The 20899-nt window shown below is 46.2% G+C and overlaps 1 long non-coding RNA gene across 1 annotated transcript in view; it reads left to right on the top strand.

Moving 5' to 3' along the window:
* The first annotated feature begins 1714 nt into the window (after positions 1–1714).
* LOC143936267 (uncharacterized) overlaps positions 1715–20899 on the top strand; it is a 28841-nt gene continuing 9656 nt past the window's right edge. Inside the window, exon 1 of the long non-coding RNA XR_013263644.1 lies at positions 1715–1849. This is a non-coding gene — a long non-coding RNA (uncharacterized LOC143936267). The remainder of the gene's footprint in view (positions 1850–20899) is intronic.

Below are 20899 nucleotides of genomic sequence, written 5' to 3'. Positions count from 1 at the left end.
ATATCTGTATACAGTATATTATAGGGGGGGGGGGGGGGTATAAGATAAGCTCTGTAAGCAGGAATAGTAAGGATCTACAGGGGGTGCCTCTCTCCAGATATATATTAGCGGGGTGTCGGGGTACACACTAAGTGGACTCCATAGGAAGTGATGTAAAGAATACACTCTAGAATAGGATTCTATAGGAGATAATACATATGGGGGGGGTATAGACATTAATTGGACTCTATAGGAGGGGGATGTATAGAATACATGATGATGATATGATTGGGCTCTATGGGAATATATACACCATCATAGGATTCTATAAAGGATAATGTATAGAATAATAAAGTGGATATATAAACTAATAGGAGATAATACAATATACAGACACTGTAATAGGATTCTATAAGGGACATTGTATATCATACACAGGGGGTATATTTACATATTATACATGATGGGGGAGGGTAATGTATACACACAGTATGATGTATGAGGAGATAATGTATGGGACATATATGGGGGTATATCATCATATACTGACTGAGGACTCAATGCAGTGTGTGTGTGTATATATATATATATACGGGGGGTATATATACATACACTATGTGTAGAAGGCCTGCAGAAAGAGACATGTGTATATATGTGGGAGGTATATTATTTATTATTTCAGGTACTTCTATATCGCCATCAATCTACGCAGCACTTTACATATACATTGTACACCGACATCCGTCCCGAACCTCGAGGAGCTGACAATCTAATTTCCCCAAATCACCTCCATATACTGGGCCAGTATAGAGAAGATCCAATTCATCTCCCAGTATATAGATAATATAGAGGGGAGTATAAAATACAGGAGGGGAGATATATACCGACTCTACTGTACGGCCTGCAGGAAGAGCTGCATGATATATATATATATATATATAAGGAGGGAAGGGGTATATAGATGATATATAGGGGGTAGGTATAGACGGACTCTCGAAGGCCGGCAGGTAGAGCTTGTGTGATATATAGAGGGGTGTCTATAGCGATATATATATAGGTGGGGGATATATATATATATATAGGAGGTAGGTAGGCATATACTGACTCTCGAAGGCCTGCAGGAAGAGCTCGTGTGATATATATATATATATAGGGGTGGGGGAGGGGGTATACAGATGTATATATAGAGGTGAGGGAGGGGGTATACAGATGGTGAGGCGGTAGGTGTATATAGGGGGAAGGTAGGTATATACTGACTCTCGAAGGCCTGCAGGAAGAGCTCGTGTGATATATATATATATATATAGGGGTGGGGGAGGGGGTATACAGATGTATATATAGAGGTGGGGGAGGAGGTATACAGATGGTGAGGCGGTAGGTGTATATAGGAGGTAGGTAGGTATATACTGACTCTCGAAGGCCTGCAGGAAGAGCTCGTGGTCGTGTCGGATCTGCTCCATCTTGGCCCTCTTGATGGGCGCCGCTCCCCCCGGGGGTGGTCCGGTGTTGGTGGGGCCGCCGTGTTTCTGAGGCGCCATAGCCGGGGGGGGGAGGGGAGGGGGGGTCACACACTGCCCGCTGTATACCCGGCTACAGCGCGCTCTGCCCGATCCCGCCCCGCTTCCCTCATTGGTCGATCCACCGCAACTCCGCGCCGCTCATTGGTCGGTACGACTGTCCGTCACCCTCCAGAGCTACGTCACCCGCGCGCCCGCTCTACGCTTCAAATAGCAACCGCGGGAAGAGGAACAACGCGAGGCATGCCGGGAGAAAGGGGCGGAGCCGAGAAAAGAGCGCGCACCTGACTGACTGAGGCAGAGCGTCATCTCCTCACAGAGCGCCAATCACCGTATATACTCCGACCAGTGACGTGTGTACTCGCTATATATACACCCCGACCACTGACGTGTGTACTCGCTATATACACCCCGACCAGTGACGTGTGTACTCTCTCTCTCTCTATATATATATATATATACCCCAACCAGTGACGTGTGTACTCGCTATATATACACCCCGACCACTGACGTGTGTACTCGCTATATATACACCCCGACCAGTGACGTGTGTACTCTCTCTCTCTCTCTCTCTATATATATATATATATATATATATATATATATATATATATATACCCCAACCAGTGACGTGTACTCTCTCTCTCTCTATATATATACCCCGACCAGTGACGTGTGTACTCTCTCTATATATATATATATATATATATATACCCCGACCAGTGACGTGTGTACTCTCTGTATATATACCCCGACCTAGAGGTGTGACGTGTGTACTCTCTGTATATATACCCCGACCTAGAGGTGTGACGTGTGTACTCTCTTTATATATACCCCGACCTAGAGGTGTGACGTGTGTACTCTCTGTATATATACCCCGACCTAGAGGTGTGACGTGTGTACTCTCTGTATATATACCCCGACCTAGAGGTGTGACGTGTGTACTCTCTGTATATATACCCCGACCTAGAGGTGTGACGTGTGTACTCTCTTTATATATACCCCGACCTAGAGGAGTGACGTGTGTACTCTCTGTATATATACCCCGACCTAGAGGTGTGACGTGTGTACTCTCTGTATATACCCCGACCTAGAGGTGTGACGTGTGTACTCTCTGTATATATACCCCGACCTAGAGGAGTGACGTGTGTACTCTCTGTATATATACCCCGACCTAGAGGTGTGACGTGTGTACTCTCTGTATATATACCCCGACCTAGAGGTGTGACGTGTGTACTCTCTGTATATATACCCCGACCTAGAGGTGTGACGTGTGTACTCTCTTTATATATACCCCGACCTAGAGGTGTGACGTGTGTACTCTCTGTATATATACCCCGACCTAGAGGTGTGACGTGTGTACTCTCTGTATATATACCCCGACCTAGAGGTGTGACGTGTGTACTCTCTGTATATATACCCCGACCTAGAGGTGTGACGTGTGTACTCTCTTTATATATACCCCGACCTAGAGGAGTGACGTGTGTACTCTCTGTATATATACCCCGACCTAGAGGTGTGACGTGTGTACTCTCTGTATATACCCCGACCTAGAGGTGTGACGTGTGTACTCTCTGTATATATACCCCGACCTAGAGGAGTGACGTGTGTACTCTCTGTATATATACCCCGACCTAGAGGTGTGACGTGTGTACTCTCTGTATATATACCCCGACCTAGAGGTGTGACGTGTGTACTCTCTGTATATATACCCCGACCTAGAGGAGTGACGTGTGTACTCTCTGTATATATACCCCGACCTAGAGGTGTGACGTGTGTACTCTCTGTATATACCCCGACCTAGAGGTGTGACGTGTGTACTCTCTGTATATATACCCCGACCTAGAGGAGTGACGTGTGTACTCTCTGTATATATACCCCGACCTAGAGGTGTGACGTGTGTACTCTCTGTATATACCCCGACCTAGAGGTGTGACGTGTGTACTCTCTGTATATATACCCCGACCTAGAGGAGTGACGTGTGTACTCTCTGTATATACCCCGACCTAGAGGTGTGACGTGTGTACTCTCTTTATATATACCCCGACCTAGAGGAGTGACGTGTGTACTCTCTGTATATATACCCCGACCTAGAGGAGTGACGTGTGTACTCTCTGTATATATACCCCGACCTAGAGGTGTGACGTGTGTACTCTCTGTATATATACCCCGACCTAGAGGAGTGACGTGTGTACTCTCTGTATATATACCCCGACCTAGAGGTGTGACGTGTGTACTCTCTGTATATATACCCCGACCTAGAGGAGTGACGTGTGTACTCTCTGTATATATACCCCGACCTAGAGGTGTGACGTGTGTACTCTCTTTATATATACCCCGACCTAGAGGAGTGACGTGTGTACTCTCTGTATATATACCCCGACCTAGAGGAGTGACGTGTGTACTCTCTGTATATATACCCCGACCTAGAGGTGTGACGTGTGTACTCTCTTTATATATACCCCGACCTAGAGGAGTGACGTGTGTACTCTCTGTATATATACCCCGACCTAGAGGAGTGACGTGTGTACTCTCTTTATATATACCCCGACCTAGAGGAGTGACGTGTGTACTCTCTGTATATATACCCCGACCTAGAAGAGCGACGTGTGTACTCTCTGTATATATACCCCGACCTAGAGGAGTGACGTGTGTACTCTCTGTAGATATACCCCGACCTAGAGGTGTGACGTGTGTACTCTCTGTATATATACCCCGACCTAGAGGAGTGACGTGTGTACTCTCTGTATATATACCCCGACCTAGAGGTGTGACGTGTGTACTCTCTGTATATACCCCGACCTAGAGGTGTGACGTGTGTACTCTCTGTATATATACCCCGACCTAGAGGAGTGACGTGTGTACTCTCTGTAGATATACCCCGACCTAGAGGAGTGACGTGTGTACTCTCTGTATATATACCCCGACCTAGAGGAGTGACGTGTGTACTCTCTGTATATATACCCCGACCTAGAGGAGTGACGTGTGTACTCTCTGTATATATACCCCGACCTAGAGGAGTGACGTGTGTACTCTCTGTATATATACCCCGACCTATACAAAATGATATTGCTCCTAATGTAATAGATATCCCTAAATCGATACAATTTTTCCCACAGAGCAAGGGTTATTTTCCCTGTAGAAAATGTAACGTCTGCATACATAACACGCTGGGTAAGGGGAAAAGTGACTCTTTTACATCCTCAACCACCACACGCAGGTATCTTATGAAACACTTCACTACTTGTGTCACTAGGTATATTGTCTATCTGATCACCTGCCCCTGCAACCAACAATATGTTGGTCGCACTATTCGCAACTTCTCTATTAGAGTCAACGAACATCTTAGCAAAATTAAAAAAGGATGCGATAAACACCCGGTTCCGAGACACTATCTTGAAAAACACAATAGAGACCCCACGGGTACCCGCTTCCAGGTTATCGACAAATTTGTCCCAAGCTGGAGAGGGGATTCATGCCTAAGGGGGGTGTCGCGCCTCGAGACATTTTGGATTTATGAATTGAGGTGCTATTCCCCCTTCGGCATGAATACAGACTGGGACATTAACTGCTTCATTAATCAGGCCTAATTTATCCAGTTTTGGATTATTATCGCCATATATTATTTTTGTTATTCACTTTGATCCCTTACTTCCTTACCATTTGCCTGGTTTTTACACACCAGTATACCCTATACTTACTTTTAGGCCATTCCATTCATATAATTTTTTATATTTCTTTATTATGTGCTCTTTATGACACAATGTCTATTGCACTCTACACACCCATGTACTCCAATTTATTTTTCCTTTCACAAACTTTTTATTTAATTTTTGACTTTTGCTTGAATCTAGACACATGCGATTATTACGCATCTTTCCTAGATCACGTGCGATCGGGGATGGATATCCCCGACACACTTATATTTTTTGCACTAATTGGCAATCCGCCATATTTACTGGACTCCAGGTTTATCCCTGTGTTTTAGGCATTTTAGGATCTTCTCTGGTCAATGCGTGCGTAATGTGCAAACACCGCATTTGACCCATGCCACCATCCCTTATATATATTTTTATTATATACTATACTTTTTGTTACTAGTTGTATATTCTGGTTATGGTGCGATGTCTAATTTTTCTTTTATTTTATATATTTTTTCCTTTTTCGTCTTTTTATTTGTATCCTTTGGCCCGCGGTGTCCTTTCAATTTTAAGTGCTGTGACGCCTTTGTGGTCGTCATGGTTGCGTCGGGTCTCACCATTGGGCGTGACGCAGGGTTGCTATACCCCCTGTATTTCCCGTGATTACCCTGGTCTTGACGCCTTTGTGGTCGTCATGGTTGCGTCGGGTTTTACCATTGGGCGTGACGTATTGTTGCTATGCCCCCTGTATTTCCTGTGATTACCCTGGCCTTGACGAGCCCTAGACACATTACTACGCGTGACGTGACGTAATTACGTCACAAGTCAAGGCGCATGCGCAGATTGATACATTCTTTGATTGGCTCCCTCACTGCTCGCCACGCCCTGTGGCGTGTGACGCTTAACATATGAGAAATGGCGCCAAACTTTGACATCCTCTTTTTTCTTTTCCATCTTCTCGTAATGCGACGCAATACGTGATATTTGCATTTACACGCCCTCTACATACTCCTGCTTAGTGACGCAACCTGTGACGTTCTCATATACACGCCCCCACTCCGTCGCCACGCACTCAGTACGTTCTTACGCTGTTTGTTTTGATTCACAGCGTGGAACGCACAACACAGAGAAATGGCGCCAATGTTTGAATGCCTCCCCCTCCCTCATATTTAGCATAATGATGTAGAAATACACACGCCCTTGCTCTGTAGACGCGAGTTCCTTTTTACCACTCCCACACCTAGTCACATGATATACACATTGAAGGATTAGTGGAACCTTTCCTGTCTTACTGCACGTCATGATGTTTATGATCATTCGATCGCAACTCTAAATAAAAGATCAGTACGTATGAACTGCCATCATGGTTAATTGTACATATTCTCTGGTTATAGCAAGTAAGAGACATCCAAATTACACAATGATAGATCCTTATCAGACACTATTACTGAGACTTTCACATCTCCATTCATGATACAACACATATGTAAAGTAGTCTTTTTAGGTGACGCTATAATGTAGTCTATGCATAGTTAACAATACATGTCTGATATCTTTTGTGCACTAGAGCTGCAAGTTGTTTGCGTATACTTCGCGTGTGCATTGAATTTCCCTGCATTTATATGTTTGATGAGGTTTAATGCAGATGCGGACTATTACTTTCAGATTTAGGTGCAATGCAATTTATGTATAACTAACGATACATGTCTGATTTCTTTGTACCGGTATTGGATGTGTTTTTTGTATATGTTTTATATATATGTTGAATTTTTTTGCATCTATATGTCCGATGAGGCTATGAATAATGCAATCTATTCACAGCTATCCATGCGCGAGCATGGTGGCTAATTTTCTCTATATATTTTTATATTTTTTATCGTTAACAATATTAATTTAATAGCCTGCATGAGTGACATCTCTAGATGCTATTTATAATTGCTTATTGTGTTTGAACATGTTTACTCTGACTTGACCAAACTGTTCACTGTATCTTTAAGATGTTGTCTGAGATGGGATTCTCCGCCCCTTGGTAGGCGGAACTTCTCTCTCATTCCTTATATATTTGTCAGCAATGTGGTGGGTTCCAACATGCCCCAGTTGAAGACACATATGTCGAAACGCGTCGGGCGAGCTGTTGGCACCCCACATTGCTTTTAATTTCATTTTATATTTTTTATGTGATCACCAAGTCATTAATTACCTTTTGACTTCAATAAATCAACTTTTTTATATCGTTTGACCCGCACCATGTGGAGCCTTTTTCTCTTTTTCATTTTTTCTGTTCCTTTGGTTTAAACCTTCACATCACTTCCCTCCCCATTCGGGGGAGATTGGAGTATTGGTACAACAGGCTGCGTCTGAGTTTGACTACCTTGATGTTCCATCTGTAAAGATCCACTATTGGGCCTACAACCGCCTGGAGCTCCACCACCAGCTCAACGGATCTCCCTCCTTATACCCCTTGGTCCCAGATTGTGACCTCAAGCTTTCTAGACTCAACCGTCATATGACTGCGTGAGTCCAACTGTTCCGGTAAGAAGTATTTATCCACTCTTTACTGATGTTTACAGTCAAGCAGATCCATATGAATACATTCGCCTAGTGTTTTACCTTCTTTCTCTGTGACGGTTCGGTCACCCCCATGCCAGCTACATAGTGGAATGAGCGCCCAATGTTGGACTTTTCTCTAGGCATTTATATTTATGTGATTTTTGACATATTATTGTTTTTTATGTTGATCACGTTCACTATCATTGAAGCGCTACACTGTTTTTATTATCCTTTATTATCGTATATATACCCCGACCTAGAGGAGTGACGTGTGTACTCTCTGTATATATACCCCGACCTAGAGGTGTGACGTGTGTACTCTCTGTATATACCCCGACCTAGAGGTGTGACGTGTGTACTCTCTGTATATATACCCCGACCTAGAGGTGTGACGTGTGTACTCTCTGTAGATATACCTCGACCTAGAGGAGTGACGTGTGTACTCTCTGTATATATACCCCGACCTAGAGGTGTGACGTGTGTACTCTCTGTATATACCCCGACCTAGAGGTGTGACGTGTGTACTCTCTGTATATATACCCCGACCTAGAGGAGTGACGTGTGTACTCTCTGTAGATATACCCCGACCTAGAGGTGTGACGTGTGTACTCTCTGTATATACCCCGACCTAGAGGAGTGACGTGTGTACTCTCTGTATATATACCCCGACCTAGAGGTGTGACGTGTGTACTCTCTGTATATACCCCGACCTAGAGGAGTGACGTGTGTACTCTCTGTAGATATACCCCGACCTAGAGGAGTGACGTGTGTACTCTCTGTATATATACCCCGACCTAGAGGAGTGACGTGCGTACTCTCTGTAGATATACCCCGACCTAGAGGAGTGACGTGTGTACTCTCTGTAGATATACCCCTACCTAGAGGAGTGACGTGTGTACTCTCTGTAGATATACCCCTACCTAGAGGAGTGACGTGTGTACTCTCTGTATATATACCCCGACCTAGAGGAGTGACGTGTGTACTCTCTGTATATATACCCCGACCTAGAGGTGTGACGTGTGTACTCTCTGTATATATACCCCGACCTAGAAGAGCGACGTGTGTACTCTCTGTATATATACCCCGACCTAGAGGTGTGACGTGTGTACTCTCTGTATATATACCCTGACCTAGAGGTGTGACGTGTGTACTCTCTGTATATATACCCCGACCTAGAGGAGTGACGTGTGTACTCTCTGTATATATACCCCGACCTAGAGGAGTGACGTGTGTACTCTCTGTATATACCCCGACCTAGAAGAGCGACGTGTGTACTCTCTGTAGATATACCCCGACCTAGAGGAGTGACGTGTGTACTCTCTGTATATATACCCTGACCTAGAGGAGTGACGTGTGTACTCTCTTTATATATACCCCGACCTAGAGGTGTGACGTGTGTACTCTCTGTAGATATACCCCTACCTAGAGGTGTGACGTGTGTACTCTCTGTAGATATACCCCGACCTAGAGGAGTGACGTGTGTACTCTCTGTATATATACCCTGACCTAGAGGAGTGACGTGTGTACTCTCTTTATATATACCCCGACCTAGAGGTGTGACGTGTGTACTCTCTGTATATATACCCTGACCTAGAAGAGCGACGTGTGTACTCTCTGTAGATATACCCGACCTAGAGGTGTGACGTGTGTACTCTCTGTATATATACCCCGACCTAGAGGAGTGACGTGTGTACTCTCTTTATATATACCCCGACCTAGAGGAGTGACGTGTGTACTCTCTTTATATATACCCCGACCTAGAGGAGTGACGTGTGTACTCTCTGTATATATACCCCTACCTAGAGGAGTGACGTGTGTACTCTCTGTATATATACCCCTACCTAGAGGTGTGACGTGTGTACTCTCTGTATATATACCCCGACCTAGAGGTGTGACGTGTGTACTCTCTGTATATACCCCGACCTAGAGGTGTGACGTGTGTACTCTCTGTATATATACCCCGACCTAGAGGTGTGACGTGTGTACTCTCTGTATATACCCCGACCTAGAGGTGTGACGTGTGTACTCTCTGTATATATACCCCGACCTAGAGGAGTGACGTGTGTACTCTCTGTAGATATACCCCGACCTAGAGGAGTGACGTGTGTACTCTCTGTATATATACCCCGACCTAGAGGTGTGACGTGTGTACTCTCTGTATATACCCCGACCTAGAGGTGTGACGTGTGTACTCTCTGTATATATACCCCGACCTAGAGGTGTGACGTGTGTACTCTCTGTAGATATACCCCGACCTAGAGGAGTGACGTGTGTACTCTCTGTATATATACCCCGACCTAGAGGTGTGACGTGTGTACTCTCTGTATATACCCCGACCTAGAGGTGTGACGTGTGTACTCTCTGTATATATACCCCGACCTAGAGGAGTGACGTGTGTACTCTCTGTAGATATACCCCGACCTAGAGGTGTGACGTGTGTACTCTCTGTATATACCCCGACCTAGAGGAGTGACGTGTGTACTCTCTGTATATATACCCCGACCTAGAGGTGTGACGTGTGTACTCTCTGTATATACCCCGACCTAGAGGAGTGACGTGTGTACTCTCTGTAGATATACCCCGACCTAGAGGAGTGACGTGTGTACTCTCTGTATATATACCCCGACCTAGAGGAGTGACGTGCGTACTCTCTGTAGATATACCTCGACCTAGAGGAGTGACGTGTGTACTCTCTGTAGATATACCCCTACCTAGAGGAGTGACGTGTGTACTCTCTGTAGATATACCCCTACCTAGAGGAGTGACGTGTGTACTCTCTGTATATATACCCCGACCTAGAGGAGTGACGTGTGTACTCTCTGTATATATACCCCGACCTAGAGGTGTGACGTGTGTACTCTCTGTATATATACCCCGACCTAGAAGAGCGACGTGTGTACTCTCTGTATATATACCCCGACCTAGAGGTGTGACGTGTGTACTCTCTGTATATATACCCTGACCTAGAGGTGTGACGTGTGTACTCTCTGTATATATACCCCGACCTAGAGGAGTGACGTGTGTACTCTCTGTATATATACCCCGACCTAGAGGAGTGACGTGTGTACTCTCTGTATATACCCCGACCTAGAAGAGCGACATGTGTACTCTCTGTAGATATACCCCGACCTAGAGGAGTGACGTGTGTACTCTCTGTATATATACCCTGACCTAGAGGAGTGACGTGTGTACTCTCTGTATATATACCCCGACCTAGAGGAGTGACGTGTGTACTCTCTGTATATATACCCCGACCTAGAGGAGTGACGTGTGTACTCTCTTTATATATACCCCGACCTAGAGGAGTGACGTGTGTACTCTCTGTATATATACCCCGACCTAGAGGTGTGACGTGTGTACTCTCTGTATATACCCCGACCTAGAGGTGTGACGTGTGTACTCTCTGTATATATACCCCGACCTAGAGGAGTGACGTGTGTACTCTCTGTAGATATACCCCGACCTAGAGGTGTGACGTGTGTACTCTCTGTATATATACCCCGACCTAGAGGAGTGACGTGTGTACTCTCTGTATATATACCCCGACCTAGAGGTGTGACGTGTGTACTCTCTGTATATACCCCGACCTAGAGGTGTGACGTGTGTACTCTCTGTATATATACCCCGACCTAGAGGAGTGACGTGTGTACTCTCTGTAGATATACCCCGACCTAGAGGAGTGACGTGTGTACTCTCTGTATATATACCCCGACCTAGAGGAGTGACGTGTGTACTCTCTGTATATATACCCCGACCTAGAGGAGTGACGTGTGTACTCTCTGTATATATACCCCGACCTAGAGGAGTGACGTGTGTACTCTCTGTATATATACCCCGACCTAGAGGAGTGACGTGTGTACTCTCTGTATATACCCCGACCTAGAGGTGTGACGTGTGTACTCTCTGTATATATACCCCGACCTAGAGGAGTGACGTGTGTACTCTCTGTATATATACCCCGACCTAGAGGTGTGACGTGTGTACTCTCTGTATATATACCCCGACCTAGAAGAGCGACGTGTGTACTCTCTGTATATATACCCCGACCTAGAGGTGTGACGTGTGTACTCTCTGTATATATACCCTGACCTAGAGGTGTGACGTGTGTACTCTCTGTATATATACCCCGACCTAGAGGAGTGACGTGTGTACTCTCTGTATATATACCCCGACCTAGAGGAGTGACGTGTGTACTCTCTGTATATACCCCGACCTAGAAGAGCGACGTGTGTACTCTCTGTAGATATACCCCGACCTAGAGGAGTGACGTGTGTACTCTCTGTATATATACCCTGACCTAGAGGAGTGACGTGTGTACTCTCTTTATATATACCCCGACCTAGAGGTGTGACGTGTGTACTCTCTGTAGATATACCCCTACCTAGAGGTGTGACGTGTGTACTCTCTGTAGATATACCCCGACCTAGAGGAGTGACGTGTGTACTCTCTGTATATATACCCTGACCTAGAGGAGTGACGTGTGTACTCTCTTTATATATACCCCGACCTAGAGGAGTGACGTGTGTACTCTCTGTATATATACCCCGACCTAGAGGTGTGACGTGTGTACTCTCTGTATATATACCCCGACCTAGAGGTGTGACGTGTGTACTCTCTGTATATATACCCTGACCTAGAAGAGCGACGTGTGTACTCTCTGTAGATATACCCGACCTAGAGGTGTGACGTGTGTACTCTCTGTATATATACCCCGACCTAGAGGAGTGACGTGTGTACTCTCTTTATATATACCCCGACCTAGAGGAGTGACGTGTGTACTCTCTTTATATATACCCCGACCTAGAGGTGTGACGTGTGTACTCTCTGTATATATACCCCGACCTAGAGGTGTGACGTGTGTACTCTCTGTATATATACCCTGACCTAGAAGAGCGACGTGTGTACTCTCTGTAGATATACCCGACCTAGAGGTGTGACGTGTGTACTCTCTGTATATATACCCCGACCTAGAGGAGTGACGTGTGTACTCTCTTTATATATACCCCGACCTAGTGGAGTGACGTGTGTACTCTCTTTATATATACCCCGACCTAGAGGAGTGACGTGTGTACTCTCTGTATATATACCCCTACCTAGAGGTGTGACGTGTGTACTCTCTGTATATATACCCCGACCTAGAGGTGTGACGTGTGTACTCTCTGTATATACCCCGACCTAGAGGTGTGACGTGTGTACTCTCTCTGTATATATACCCCGACCTAGAGGAGTGACGTGTGTACTCTCTGTATATATACCCCGACCTAGAGGTGTGACGTGTGTACTCTCTGTATATACCCCGACCTAGAGGTGTGACGTGTGTACTCTCTGTATATATACCCCGACCTAGAGGAGTGACGTGTGTACTCTCTGTAGATATACCCCGACCTAGAGGAGTGACGTGTGTACTCTCTGTATATATACCCCGACCTAGAGGTGTGACGTGTGTACTCTCTGTATATACCCCGACCTAGAGGTGTGACGTGTGTACTCTCTGTATATATACCCCGACCTAGAGGTGTGACGTGTGTACTCTCTGTAGATATACCCCGACCTAGAGGAGTGACGTGTGTACTCTCTGTATATATACCCCGACCTAGAGGTGTGACGTGTGTACTCTCTGTATATACCCCGACCTAGAGGTGTGACGTGTGTACTCTCTGTATATATACCCCGACCTAGAGGAGTGACGTGTGTACTCTCTGTAGATATACCCCGACCTAGAGGTGTGACGTGTGTACTCTCTGTATATACCCTGACCTAGAGGAGTGACGTGTGTACTCTCTGTATATATACCCCGACCTAGAGGTGTGACGTGTGTACTCTCTGTATATACCCCGACCTAGAGGAGTGACGTGTGTACTCTCTGTAGATATACCCCGACCTAGAGGAGTGACGTGTGTACTCTCTGTATATATACCCCGACCTAGAGGAGTGACGTGCGTACTCTCTGTAGATATACCTCGACCTAGAGGAGTGACGTGTGTACTCTCTGTAGATATACCCCTACCTAGAGGAGTGACGTGTGTACTCTCTGTAGATATACCCCTACCTAGAGGAGTGACGTGTGTACTCTCTGTATATATACCCCGACCTAGAGGAGTGACGTGTGTACTCTCTGTATATATACCCCGACCTAGAGGTGTGACGTGTGTACTCTCTGTATATATACCCCGACCTAGAAGAGCGACGTGTGTACTCTCTGTATATATACCCCGACCTAGAGGTGTGACGTGTGTACTCTCTGTATATATACCCTGACCTAGAGGTGTGACGTGTGTACTCTCTGTATATATACCCCGACCTAGAGGAGTGACGTGTGTACTCTCTGTATATATACCCCGACCTAGAGGAGTGACGTGTGTACTCTCTGTATATACCCCGACCTAGAAGAGCGACGTGTGTACTCTCTGTAGATATACCCCGACCTAGAGGAGTGACGTGTGTACTCTCTGTATATATACCCTGACCTAGAGGAGTGACGTGTGTACTCTCTTTATATATACCCCGACCTAGAGGTGTGACGTGTGTACTCTCTGTAGATATACCCCTACCTAGAGGTGTGACGTGTGTACTCTCTGTAGATATACCCCGACCTAGAGGAGTGACGTGTGTACTCTCTGTATATATACCCTGACCTAGAGGAGTGACGTGTGTACTCTCTTTATATATACCCCGACCTAGAGGAGTGACGTGTGTACTCTCTGTATATATACCCCGACCTAGAGGTGTGACGTGTGTACTCTCTGTATATATACCCCGACCTAGAGGTGTGACGTGTGTACTCTCTGTATATATACCCTGACCTAGAAGAGCGACGTGTGTACTCTCTGTAGATATACCCGACCTAGAGGTGTGACGTGTGTACTCTCTGTATATATACCCCGACCTAGAGGTGTGACGTGTGTACTCTCTGTATATATACCCCGACCTAGAGGAGTGACGTGTGTACTCTCTGTAGATATACCCCGACCTAGAGGAGTGACGTGTGTACTCTCTGTATATATACCCCGACCTAGAGGTGTGACGTGTGTACTCTCTGTAGATATACCCCTACCTAGAGGTGTGACGTGTGTACTCTCTGTAGATATACCCCGACCTAGAGGAGTGACGTGTGTACTCTCTGTATATATACCCCGACCTAGAGGTGTGACGTGTGTACTCTCTGTATATATACCCCGACCTAGAGGTGTGACGTGTGTACTCTCTGTATATATACCCCTACCTAGAGGTGTGACGTGTGTACTCTCTGTAGATATACCCCGACCTAGAGGTGTGACGTGTGTACTCTCTGTATATATACCCTGACCTAGAGGTGTGACGTGTGTACTCTCTGTATATATACCCCGACCTAGAGGTGTGACGTGTGTACTCTCTGTATATATACCCTGACCTAGAGGAGTGACGTGTGTACTCTCTGTATATATACCCTGACCTAGAGGAGTGACGTGTGTACTCTCTGTATATATACCCTGACCTAGAGGAGTGACGTGTGTACTCTCTTTATATATACCCCGACCTAGAGGAGTGACGTGTGTACTCTCTGTATATATACCCTGACCTAGAAGAGCGACGTGTGTACTCTCTGTAGATATACCCCGACCTAGAGGTGTGACGTGTGTACTCTCTGTAGATATACCCCGACCTAGAGGAGTGACGTGTGTACTCTCTGTAGATATACCCTGACCTAGAGGAGTGACGTGTGTACTCTCTGTATATATACCCTGACCTAGAAGAGCGACGTGTGTACTCTCTGTAGATATACCCCGACCTAGAGGTGTGACGTGTGTACTCTCTGTAGATATACCCCGACCTAGAGGTGTGACGTGTGTACTCTCTGTAGATATACCCCGACCTAGAGGAGTGACGTGTGTACTCTGTATATATACCCCGACCTAGAGGTGTGACGTGTGTACTCTCTGTATATATACCCCGACCTAGAGGTGTGACGTGTGTACTCTCTGTATATATACCCCGACCTAGAGGAGTGACGTGTGTACTCTCTGTATATATACCCCGACCTAGAGGAGTGACGTGTGTACTCTCTGTATATATACCCCGACCTAGAGGTGTGACGTGTGTACTCTCTGTATATATACCCCGACCTAGAGGACTGACGTGTGTACTCTCTGTATATATACCCTGACCTAGAGGAGTGACGTGTGTACTCTCTGTATATATACCCCGACCTAGAGGAGTGACGTGTGTACTCTCTGTATATATACCCCGACCTAGAGGTGTGACGTGTGTACTCTCTGTATATATACCCTGACCTAGAGGTGTGACGTGTGTACTCTCTGTATATATACCCCGACCTAGAGGAGTGACGTGTGTACTCTCTGTATATATACCCCGACCTAGAGGAGTGACGTGTGTACTCTCTGTATATACCCCGACCTAGAAGAGCGACGTGTGTACTCTCTGTATATATACCCTGACCTAGAGGAGTGACGTGTGTACTCTCTGTATATATACCCCGACCTAGAGGAGTGACGTGTGTACTCTCTGTAGATATACCCCTACCTAGAGGTGTGACGTGTGTACTCTCTGTATATATACCCCGACCTAGAGGAGTGACGTGTGTACTCTCTTTATATATACCCCGACCTAGAGGTGTGACGTGTGTACTCTCTGTAGATATACCCCTACCTAGAGGTGTGACGTGTGTACTCTCTGTATATATACCCTGACCTAGAGGAGTGACGTGTGTACTCACTTTATATATACCCCGACCTAGAGGAGTGACGTGTGTACTCTCTGTATATATACCCTGACCTAGAAGAGCGACGTGTGTACTCTCTGTAGATATACCCCGACCTAGAGGTGTGACGTGTGTACTCTCTGTAGATATACCCCGACCTAGAGGAGTGACGTGTGTACTCTCTGTAGATATACCCCTACCTAGAGGTGTGACGTGTGTACTCTGTAGATATACCCCGACCTAGAGGAGTGACGTGTGTACTCTCTGTATATATACCCTGACCTAGAGGAGTGACGTGTGTACTCTCTGTATATATACCCTGACCTAGAGGAGTGACGTGTGTACTCTCTTTATATATACCCCGACCTAGAGGAGTGACGTGTGTACTCTCTGTATATATACCCTGACCTAGAGGAGTGACGTGTGTACTCTCTGTATATATACCCTGACCTAGAAGAGCGACGTGTGTACTCTCTGTAGATATACCCTGACCTAGAGGAGTGACGCGTGTACTCTCTTTATATATACCCCGACCTAGAGGAGTGACGTGTGTACTCTCTGTATATATACCCCGACCTAGAGGTGTGACGTGTGTACTCTCTGTAATATATACCCCGACCTAGAGGAGTGACGTGTGTACTCTCTGTATATATACCCCGACCTAGAGGAGTGACGTGTGTACTCTCTGTATATATACCCCGACCTAGAGGTGTGACGTGTGTACTCTCTGTATATATACCCCGACCTAGAGGTGTGACGTGTGTACTCTCTGTATATATACCCCTACCTAGAGGTGTGACGTGTGTACTCTCTGTAGATATACCCCGACCTAGAGGTGTGACGTGTGTACTCTCTGTATATATACCCTGACCTAGAGGTGTGACGTGTGTACTCTCTGTATATATACCGCGACCTAGAGGTGTGACGTGTGTACTCTCTGTATATATACCCTGACCTAGAGGAGTGACGTGTGTACTCTCTGTATATATACCCTGACCTAGAGGAGTGACGTGTGTACTCTCTGTATATATACCCTGACCTAGAGGAGTGACGTGTGTACTCTCTTTATATATACCCCGACCTAGAGGAGTGACGTGTGTACTCTCTGTATATATACCCTGACCTAGAAGAGCGACGTGTGTACTCTCTGTAGATATACCCCGACCTAGAGGTGTGACGTGTGTACTCTCTGTAGATATACCCCGACCTAGAGGAGTGGCGTGTGTACTCTCTGTAGATATACCCTGACCTAGAGGAGTGACGTGTGTACTCTCTGTATATATACCCTGACCTAGAAGAGCGACGTGTGTACTCTCTGTAGATATACCCCGACCTAGAGGTGTGACGTGTGTACTCTCTGTAGATATACCCCTACCTAGAGGTGTGACGTGTGTACTCTCTGTATATATACCCTGACCTAGAGGAGTGACGTGTGTACTCTCTGTATATATACCCTGACCTAGAGGAGTGACGTGTGTACTCTCTTTATATATACCCCGACCTAGAGGAGTGACGTGTGTACTCTCTGTATATATACCCTGACCTAGAAGAGCGACGTGTGTACTCTCTGTAGATATACCCCGACCTAGAGGTGTGACGTGTGTACTCTCTGTAGATATACCCCGACCTAGAGGTGTGACGTGTGTACTCTCTGTAGATATACCCCGACCTAGAGGAGTGACGTGTGTACTCTGTATATATACCCCGACCTAGAGGTGTGACGTGTGTACTCTCTGTATATATACCCCGACCTAGAGGTGTGACGTGTGTACTCTCTGTATATATACCCCGACCTAGAGGAGTGACGTGTGTACTCTCTGTATATATACCCCGACCTAGAGGAGTGACGTGTGTACTCTCTGTATATATACCCCGACCTAGAGGTGTGACGTGTGTACTCTCTGTATATATACCCCGACCTAGAGGACTGACGTGTGTACTCTCTGTATATATACCCTGACCTAGAGGAGTGACGTGTGTACTCTCTGTATATATACCCCGACCTAGAGGTGTGACGTGTGTACTCTCTGTATATATACCCTGACCTAGAGGTGTGACGTGTGTACTCTCTGTATATATACCCCGACCTAGAGGAGTGACGTGTGTACTCTCTGTATATATACCCCGACCTAGAGGAGTGACGTGTGTACTCTCTGTATATACCCCGACCTAGAAGAGCGACGTGTGTACTCTCTGTATATATACCCTGACCTAGAGGAGTGACGTGTGTACTCTCTGTATATATACCCCGACCTAGAGGAGTGACGTGTGTACTCTCTGTAGATATACCCCTACCTAGAGGTGTGACGTGTGTACTCTCTGTATATATACCCCGACCTAGAGGAGTGACGTGTGTACTCTCTTTATATATACCCCGACCTAGAGGTGTGACGTGTGTACTCTCTGTAGATATACCCCTACCTAGAGGTGTGACGTGTGTACTCTCTGTATATATACCCTGACCTAGAGGAGTGACGTGTGTACTCACTTTATATATACCCCGACCTAGAGGAGTGACGTGTGTACTCTCTGTATATATACCCTGACCTAGAAGAGCGACGTGTGTACTCTCTGTAGATATACCCCGACCTAGAGGTGTGACGTGTGTACTCTCTGTAGATATACCCCGACCTAGAGGTGTGACGTGTGTACTCTGTAGATATACCCCGACCTAGAGGAGTGACGTGTGTACTCTCTGTATATATACCCTGACCTAGAGGAGTGACGTGTGTACTCTCTGTAGATATACCCCTACCTAGAGGTGTGACGTGTGTACTCTGTAGATATACCCCGACCTAGAGGAGTGACGTGTGTACTCTCTGTATATATACCCTGACCTAGAGGAGTGACGTGTGTACTCTCTTTATATATACCCCGACCTAGAGGAGTGACGTGTGTACTCTCTGTATATATACCCTGACCTAGAGGAGTGACGTGTGTACTCTCTGTATATATACCCTGACCTAGAAGAGCGACGTGTGTACTCTCTGTAGATATACCCTGACCTAGAGGAGTGACGCGTGTACTCTCTTTATATATACCCCGACCTAGAGGAGTGACGTGTGTACTCTCTGTATATATACCCCGACCTAGAGGTGTGACGTGTGTACTCTCTGTAATATATACCCCGACCTAGAGGAGTGACGTGTGTACTCTCTGTATATATACCCCGACCTAGAGGAGTGACGTGTGTACTCTCTGTATATATACCCCGACCTAGAGGAGTGACGTGTGTACTCTCTGTATATATACCCCGACCTAGAGGAGTGACGTGTGTACTCTCTGTATATATACCCCGACCTAGAGGTGTGACGTGTGTACTCTCTGTATATATACCCTGACCTAGAGGAGTGACGTGTGTACTCTCTGTATATATACCCCGACCTAGAGGAGTGACGTGTGTACTCTCTGTATATATACCCTGACCTAGAGGAGTGACGTGTGTACTCTCTGTATATATACCCCGACCTAGAGGTGTGACGTGTGTACTCTCTGTATATATACCCTGACCTAGAGGAGTGACGTGTGTACTCTCTGTATATATACCCCGACCTAGAGGTGTGACGTGTGTACTCTCTGTATATATACCCTGACCTAGAGGAGTGACGTGTGTACTCTCTGTATATATACCCCGACCTAGAGGAGTGACGTGTGTACTCTCTGTATATATACCCTGACCTAGAGGAGTGACGTGTGTACTCTCTGTATATATACCCCGACCTAGAGGAGTGACGTGTGTACTCTCTGTATATATACCCTGACCTAGAGGTGTGACGTGTGTACTCTCTGTATATATACCCCGACCTAGAGGAGTGACGTGTGTACTCTCTGTATATATACCCCGACCTAGAGGAGTGACGTGTGTACTCTCTGTATATACCCCGACCTAGAAGAGCGACGTGTGTACTCTCTGTAGATATACCCCGACCTAGAGGAGTGACGTGTGTACTCTGTATATATACCCTGACCTAGAGGAGTGACGTGTGTACTCTGTATATATACCCCGACCTAGAGGAGTGACGTGTGTACTCTGTAGATATACCCCTACCTAGAGGTGTGACGTGTGTACTCTCTGTATATATACCCCGACCTAGAGGAGTGACGTGTGTACTCTCTGTAGATATACCCCTACCTAGAGGTGTGACGTGTGTACTCTCTGTATATATACCCCGACCTAGAGGAGTGACGTGTGTACTCTCTTTATATATACCCCGACCTAGAGGTGTGACGTGTGTACTCTCTGTAGATATACCCCTACCTAGAGGTGTGACGTGTGTACTCTCTGTATATACCCTGACCTAGAGGTGTGACGTGTGTACTCTCTGTATATACCCTGACCTAGAGGTGTGACGTGTGTACTCTCTGTAGATATACCCCTACCTAGAGGAGTGACGTGTGTACTCTCTGTATATATACCCCGACCTAGAGGAGTGACGTGTGTACTCTCTGTATATATACCCTGACCTAGAGGAGTGACGTGTGTCCTCTCTGTAGATATACCCCGACCTAGAGGA

The sequence above is a fragment of the Lithobates pipiens genome, unplaced genomic scaffold, assembly GCF_037356315.1.
Source record: "Lithobates pipiens isolate NorthernLeopardFrog02 unplaced genomic scaffold, aLitPip1_a1.2 Scaffold_28, whole genome shotgun sequence".
Classification (NCBI taxonomy): Eukaryota; Metazoa; Chordata; class Amphibia; order Anura; family Ranidae; genus Lithobates; species Lithobates pipiens.
Note: the sequence above shows the minus strand (reverse complement) of the source record. Positions and strands in the feature narration are given on the sequence as shown.